At 36.5% G+C, this 8578-nt stretch overlaps 1 long non-coding RNA gene across 1 annotated transcript; it reads right to left on the bottom strand.

The window, feature by feature from the left end:
• Window positions 1-760: 760 nt before the first annotated feature.
• On the bottom strand, window positions 761-7142 carry LOC145792270 (uncharacterized). Its single transcript, XR_014331655.1, has 3 exons — window positions 7019-7142; window positions 6145-6813; window positions 761-1174 (listed from the first exon to the last, which is right to left on the bottom strand). It is a non-coding gene; the product is annotated as an uncharacterized LOC145792270 (long non-coding RNA).
• Between the last annotated feature and the right edge of the window lie 1436 nt (window positions 7143-8578).

Genomic DNA, 8578 nt, shown 5'->3' on the forward strand with positions numbered 1-8578 from the left:
AAAATCTCCTTATTATCTAAAAGTCCTTATCTCTTTTTATATTTATTTACTTAATATTCTCCAATATCTTTATTTATCTCCAATTTCTTATTACCTCATTTTATTTTTTTTTATTTTTTTTTATTTATTTATTTTTGTATTTGCAATCCTATCATTATCTCCAACTTCATTTTTATCATATTTTTCAAATGATTTTTTTTATTTTAAATTTCACTTTAATCTGATAATTATTTTCAACTTCATTTCCATTTGATAATGATCTCCGATTTCAGTTCTATCTTATTTTCAAATGTCTCACACTTCAACTATATATTCTAGCATGCCATCGTTTTTCTTAGTGCTCACATATTGAGTATAAAGTTTTGTTCAAACTTTGCAGTTAAGACTAGAGTTACATTCAATCATCAACAACCCCATAATCGATCAAACAGTTGTAGGATTCACTACAAGAATTTTCACTTTGGCAACTAAATTTTTAGTTGCCAAAAGTCAATTTTTAGTCGCCTATAGTCATTAGCGACTAAATTTTTTGGTCGGAAAATTAGTAGCCAAAGAGTAGTCGGCAAAGCTAATTGGGGACTAAACTTCATTTAGTCGCCAAATGTATTCATTTGCCGACTAAATATTTAATCGCCAATAGGTTGGAAAATTAATTAAATAATACATTTTTGCCGACCAATTTTTTTGTCGCCAAAAGCCAATAATTTAGTCGCTGAAAATTTTTTAGCTACAACATGAATTAGACTTTTCTAGAAAAAAAAAATTATGAAACTACTATACACAAGGATGTAAAATAGAGGATTTGTTCTCATGACATGGGAGAACCAACTTTTGCCAAAAATGGTAATATTCTACAGCTCTTTGTTTTAAAATGTATATATGCAGGGCATAGTTTGCTCGGGACTCACTTGTTACATTCAAGGAGTAATAATGGAGATGGAATTTCAAGATAAGCAAACAACCAAACAGCACCAGCTAAGCAAACAATGGATCAAGATAACAATGGAGATGGAATTTCATGTCATGAGATCATCACCATCAATGCATCTAACAAAGGAACCATGACCATAGAGGTACAAAAGTATGATAAAGGAAACCAGACCACAGCCTAGCTTATGTGTTTTCTGAAGTTAACAAATTTAGACAATTCACGGCTATAAAAACAGTAGTAGACCTCTGTGTGGGTGATTTTCCGACCACACTGCCCGCTTAGTAACCAGCTGGAGAGCACTGGCAGAATAGATGGCACCTGACTAACCTGCAACAGAAATATAAGAATCTCGCGGTGGTTCGTCCACCCGGGGGCACTCCGACGATCAAGTCAGTATATCTCTCAAAGATAAATCAAGTACTAAACTCACAAGCTTGAGTATCAAAAAGCATACCTTAGACTCATGGGGGTGCCTCTCTTTTATAGCCAACATAAACCTAGTCCCAATAGAAGCCTAACTTCTATGGACTCAGGATTACTGCTAATCTTGGACTCCCAGTAAGATTAGGATAAACTCTCTAAGAGTCTTATCTTAATACAAACTGAAGTCTTCTCTCATTCTAGGACTCTTGTCCCTCATCTAGGTTGAGTTCCCTTTTCATTCTAGGACTCTTGTCCCTTATCCACTTATCTCGGATTCTGATATCTTCGGAGATAACCTCGGCCTTGCCGGGATCACCTTGGCGTCACGACCAGGACATGTGGCACCTCGGCTGACACATCGGCGTCACCTTGCCACGTGTTGGTACTCAGAAAATATATCCCCACAACTGCCCCCTAGGTTCTATTACCTCGGCATTCTGAGGTGATGAAACCTACACTGTTCGTTCATCTGTGCCCCTCTGTCCGAGATCAAACTCGCCGACCTCAAAGTTCCCTGGACTTTACTATCCACTGGTGTCAAGAATCAAGTTTCATGCTTTCCAAGCTGCCTGAAATCGCACCTCCTAGCCGAGGTTCTGGTTCCATTAATTCGTAAACTCCAAGAGCTTTGCAACTGCTCCACTCACACTCTCTGGTGAGTTCCCGATTTCCAGTCATCTATTTGACTCCGGCGATTTTCATATCGGCGTTCATTTCACTTGGTAGGTTCATAAACTCTTTACTTGCTATTAAGCTCAATCTTTCATAACTCTTCTGAATCTGTTTACTTGCCATCTGTTGCCTTCTATTTTCGTCTATCTTCAAGTTTTGAATTGTTTGAATTCCTGGCACTGTTCTTGTCATATCCGCTTTCTGTTGCTAGCATCGTGTCTGGGTCATTACTTTCTTGTTCTTCACATACTTACTTAGTGCCTGTGCACTTGGCTTTATTCTTGAACTTTGTCGTCTTCTTGACTATATTTCTCTTTTTTCATTCAATCCTCTGGCTTTTTTTCTTTCTAGCTCTTTTGCTTAAATCCGTCATTTTTCCAAGCTTTCAAGCTTCTGCAACTGTCTTCGTTCCTCTCTTCCGGTGAAGCTTACGTCATTCTGTCATTGTCGTCAGACTTCGGCAATTCTTATTCCGGCTTCCCTCTTTCTGGTAAGCCACTGTTCCTCCTGATTTTATTTCTTGTTGCTTTCCAAGAAGCTCTGCTTCATTGTTAATCACCATTGTTGTTTTACCCGTTGTTTTCAAATCATCTTCTTGAATACACACTGTTCACACATTTGTTGATTTCTGCCACTGTTCTTGGGTTGACACACCTGTGCAATCTTTTTGTCTTGATTAACTGATAGCTTCATCACCATTCTTGATTACGAATTACATTCTTGTTTCTGTTTTCTGTGTCTTTTTCCAGATTCTTGCTTTCAATCCTTGCCTTCAAACTCCGAGGTGTCAATTGCCGAGAAGAGCCTTGATCAAACTCTTCGGGAAATCGATGCTGAGCTCGAGGTTGCTGAGAAGTCTTCCCAACTGTCTTCTATATCCTGCCATTGATGCTGAGCAGTTTTGTTTCCTTCTTTTACTCCTTGTACCTTGTACCTTGTACTTTGTCCGTCTTTGTCGGCCGACGTGCCATTTTTGTAGTCTGAATAATTTATTTTTCAATATTCAGGCCGAAGTGCCTTCTTTCTTCTTTAAATGCATTTCTCTGATTTCTTCTTTGAATGTATGCCTTCTTTTTTTCTGCTCTTGTATGATTCTACACTTAGAATAATTTGCATGTCTTCAAAGTACACCTTGACTGTGCAATCTCTTCGGGTAAAATACCTCTGTCACAACTTCTAATCTTGCTCATCTCGGCCTTGTCCTAACACTTAAAAATATTGTAACAAATATTTTCACAAGTGTTGCTTAGGACTTGTCACTTTCTCAATGTCTTCTATCAAGACTTTAGTTTTCCATATTTCAAGTTTTGACAACCTGGTAGTCTCGGCAAGTACGCAGATATTGCTTGAACTTGACTTTAACTTGTAAATTTTTCTCAAAAATTTCAACAAGTGTTTAACCATCATCCTTTATCATAACATCGGCTTAACTTTAACTTTTAAATTTTTCTCAAAATTTCAACAAGTGTTAAACCATCTTCCTTTATAATAACCTCGGTTTAATTATAACTTGTAAATTCACACAGAATTTCAACAAGTGTTAAATATCACATCGGTTTAACTTCAACTTGTAAATTTACACAGAATTTCAACAAGTGTTAAATATTACATCGGTTTAACTTCAACTTGTAAATTCACATAGAATTTCAACAAGTGTTAAACATGACCTCGGTTTGACTTCAACTTGTAAATTCACACAGAATTTCAACAAGTGTTTAAATATCACATCGGTTTAACTTCAACTTGTAAATTCACACAGAATTTTCAACTTGTAAATTGTTACAAATTTCAACAAGTGGTAAACATCATATCGGTTTAACCAACTTGTAAATTGCTACAAATTTCAACAAGTGGTAAACATCATCTCGGTTTAACCAACTTGTAAATTGCTACAAATTTCAACAAGTAAAGATAAACAATAATCTCGGCTTAACTTCAACTTGTAAATTGCTACAAATTTCAACAAGCGTTAAGCATTACTTCGGTTTAATTTCAACTTGTAAATTCACACAAAATTTCAACAATAATCTCGGCTTAACTTCAACTTGTAAATTGCTACAAATTTCAATAAGCGTTAAGCATTACTTCGGTTTAACTTCAACTTATAAATTCACACAGAATTTCAACAAGTGAAGATAAACAATAATCTCGGCTTAACTTGAACTTGTAAATTACTACAAATTTCAACAAGCGTTAAGCATTAATTCGGTTTAACTTCAACTTGTAAATTGCTACAAATTTCAACAAGTGAAGATAAACAATAATCTCGGCTTAACTTCAACTTGTAAATTGCTAAAAATTTCAACAAGCGTTAAGCATTACTTCGGTTTAACTTCAACTTGTAAATTGCTACAAATTTCAACAAGTGAAGATAAACAATAATCTCGGCTTAACTTCAACTTGTAAATTGCTACAAATTTTAACAAGCGTTAAGCATTACTTCGGTTTAACTTCAACTTGTAAATTCACACAGAATTTCAACAAGTGAAGATAAACAATAATCTCGCCTTAACTTCAACTTGTAAATTGCTACAAATTTCAACAAGCGTTAAGCATTACTTCGGTTTAACTTCAACTTGTAAATTGCTACAAATTTCAACAAGTGAAGATAAACAATAATCTTGGCTTAACTTCAACTTGTAAATTGCTACAAATTTCAACAAGTGTTAAGCATTACATCGGTTTAACTTCAACTTGTAAATTGCTACAAATTTCAACAAGTGAAGATAAACAATAATCTCGGCTTAACTTCAACTTGTAAATTGCTACTAATTTCAACAAGTGTTAAGCATATTCTTCTTCTCTCTGCCCCCTACATGGCTTCCACATACTCCTTTGTGAACCTTATAAAAGGTCTTCAACCTGGCTAACTGCAGTCCAACCTTATGTGTTTTCTTTTTTATCTTCTGGGATCTGAGATTTGCTCACTGAGCTCTCCTCTTTTCGGACTTAAGTGTCGAAATCTTGTATGCTATAATCTTGGATCTGCTCACTCAGGTTGAGCTCTTCTCTTCTCAGACCTACTTATCTAGGCCGAGATCATGTCTTCTAGGATCCGGGATCTGGAATCCGGGATCTGCTCACTTAGGTTGAGGTTTTATCTTCTCGGGCCTACTTGTCTAGGCTGAGATCATGTCTTCTCGGATCCGGGATCCAGGATCTGGAATCCGGGATCTGCTCACTTAGGATGAGTTCTTCTATACTTGAATGTTATCTCTTTGGGAGCGCTCATGCCCCCTGTCTTTGCATCCCTTCTGGAAGGGTCTTCGTTCCTCCGCAGGTATCTATCCTTCCATACCTGGAGGTCATCTTCGTTGTGGTATCCGCTTCGATCTGTTGTCTTTGATGCGTCACCTTCCTGGCCGGCGTCTTTCACTCCGTGACTCTGGTCACGAGTTTCTGTGTTGCTATTGTCCCTTTAACGTCGAGGTTGATAGATCTCCCATTCCCAGTAGGAGCGTTGTCTCCAGTCTGATCCTTCTGTCCGTTATTGGCCATCTATTCTTCTTTCCTTCCCACAGACGGCGCCAAATTGTGTGGGTGATTTTCCGACCACACTGCCCGCTTAGTAACCAGCTGGAGAGCACTGGCAGAATAGATGGCACCTGATTGACCTGCAACAGAAATATAAGAATCCCGCGGTGGTTCGTCCACCCGGGGGCACTCCAACGATCAAGTCAGTATATCTCTCAAAGATAAATCAAGTACTAAACTCACAAGCTTGAGTATCAAAAAGCATACCTTAGACCCATGGGGGTGCCTCTCTTTTATAGCCAACATAAACCTAGTCCCAATAGAAGCCTAACTTCTATGGACTCAGGATTACTGCTAATCTTGGACTCCCAGTAAGATTAGGATAAACTCTCTAAGAGCCTTATCTTAATACAAACTGAAGTCTTCTCTCATTCTAGGACTCTTGTCCCTCATCCAGGTTGAGTTCCCTTTTCATTCTAGGACTCTTGTCCCTTATCCACTTATCTCGGATTCCGATATCTTCGGAGATAACCTCGGCCTTGCCGAGATCACCTCGGCGTCACGACCAGGACACGTGGCACCTCGGCTGACATGTCGGCGTCACCTTGCCACGTGTTGGTACTTAGAAAATATATCCCCACAACCTCATTTTCTGAAGCATCTTCCTTTTGAATAAATTGTTTTTTAATAGTATAATGTAGAGATTTGGTTCAACATCTGTGGCATTTTTAGGAGGCAATCATAGCATGTGATTTATTGTGATATTTATGTATTGTCATTTTATTTTTAAATATGTATTGTACTCTAATTTTTCTTTTTTTTCACCAAATTGAAAAAATAATGTTTAAGTAGTAATGAATAAAAATTTTGAATTTTTTTTTAAAAATATTTTATAAATATAGCATTTTTTTAAAATATAAAATATTATTTAAATGGCATTAAACCTCTTTTAAAAATAAATATAGCATTTTCACTTCAGTTCCTCTTGTTTCAATTTGAACCATTTGGTCTCTAAACTTGGAAGTCCAACTTCAATTTGTTCCTTCCATCTAAATTTTTGTTAATTTTGACCATGTATACACCTTAGAAAATTCACAAGTGTTCCAAAATTATTAATTTTAACTTATAATTTGGACAAAATGACCCAATTGAAACTACAGTAGGGTCCAAATTGAAATTTGGATGAAACTACAGGCGAAAAAAGTGTAATTAAATTAAACCAAAAGGGAATAAAAAAAAAAGGAGTATTGTTCTGAGGAAGCGATTGCAGAGTCCTCTCCCAAAGGAGTCTGAATGAAACTGTTGATTGGCATCTGCTTATTACAAAAAATATATATATACGATCAATTTGAAGAGAGTGAAGTCGGAATTATATGATTGATTGATGATTATATGCAGCAGAATAGATATATTATTATATGCATATGTATGTATGTATGTATGTATGTATGTGTTTGTAAATGTGTTAGGGTTTGGGAGGGAGAGAGAGAGAGAGAGAAAGAGAGAGAGAGAGAGAACCTCGTAAGGTATTATTATTGTACCAGAGAGCTTTGGATCGCTGGTGCTGGACGCCCTGGAGATGGCACTTCCTAGCTGATAGAGTGTCCTGGAATCACATACAAATCCACACACACACACACACACACACATATATATATATATATACATACATCGGTCTCGCCGTTGATAGATAGACAGATATAAGAATATAGAGAGATTTCAGAGAGAGAATATGGGGCATATCTAGGTGAATCGGTGGTCCGGTTGCCCGCGACCACGAGAAGGAGCGGTAGAGGCGCGGCTGGTGGAGCGGCAGTGAGAGAGGAAGGGGAGAGGAGCAACGGAGTGGGAGAGGTAGAGGGAGAGAAGGAGAGGTAGAGGGAGAGAGGGCGAGAGAGAGAGAGAGAAAGAAACACTGGAGAGAGAGAGAGAGACACACACATAGGTGCTGGTTTGTTGTTTGGATATATATATTACACCATTAGCGACTAAAATTTAGTTGCCAATTAGTTTATAAAACCATCCAAATTTTGAAAAATCCCTCCAAATAATTTATTTTTTGGTGACTAAAATTGATTTTTGTCGCTGAAATCAAATTTTTGGCGAAAGATAAAAAATATTTTTTTATTTCCATTCGGCCACTAAATGATTTTAGTAGCCAAAAATCAATAAACAGTGACTAAATATTTTTTTTGTCGTTGAAAGTAAGTTTTTGGCGACTAAAACTTTAGTCGCCAAAGAGAAAACATAATTTTTTTATTTCCCATTTGGCGACTAAATATTTTAGTAGCCAAAAGTCAATATACAACGACTAATTTTTTTTTTTGGTCGTCAATTCTTGCATTTTTAGCGACTAATTTTTTTTTTAGTCGCCAATAATGAATATACCCCGACTAAAAAAAATTAGTAGCTAAATATTTTACTTTTGGCGACTAATTTTAGTCGCCAATTCCGTAACTTTTGGGGACTAAATTTTTTTTAGTCGCCAATTTTGGTCGCCAAAGGTGCATTTTGTTGTAGTGATTCTAGGGTTTAATGAATTTTATTTTCTTTCTCTATATACTTGTGTATATGTAGTGAAGGCATTTTTTATTGTTGTCTATAGGAATCTCCAAACATTTTTACATTAGTTGTAGTAATATTCAACTTTATTTTTTTTTATTTAAATTATTTTTTGGTTGTTTATGTTGGAGTTTCGCAACATATATATTCTTAAGAAGTATGTGGAACACAACATCGGGAATTGGCAACATGGGCCTTCATGATGAGGCAGCAACATCATTACTTGTACGGCGATCAATTCAAAATTTTTGAGAACCACAGAAGATAGCGTACCCCCTTACATCATTAATTAGGGAGAAATTCAATTCAAAACGCTACTATTAGAACGAGATCAGTGATGGCTTTGGACAAAAGGGATAAGAACTTAAGATAAGGAGATAATCCAAATGATTAAAGTACATTGGTAGAATTTACCTAGAAGCGTGAGGATACAATGTGAGCAAATTATCCACAACTTTTCGAGACTTGAGGAATGACTTAAATTTCAAGGACAAAATTTGTTTAAGGGGGGGATAG

Source organism: Camellia sinensis, chromosome 6 (assembly GCF_055761805.1).
Source record: "Camellia sinensis isolate YWXY chromosome 6, ASM5576180v1, whole genome shotgun sequence".
Taxonomy (NCBI): domain Eukaryota; kingdom Viridiplantae; phylum Streptophyta; class Magnoliopsida; order Ericales; family Theaceae; genus Camellia; species Camellia sinensis.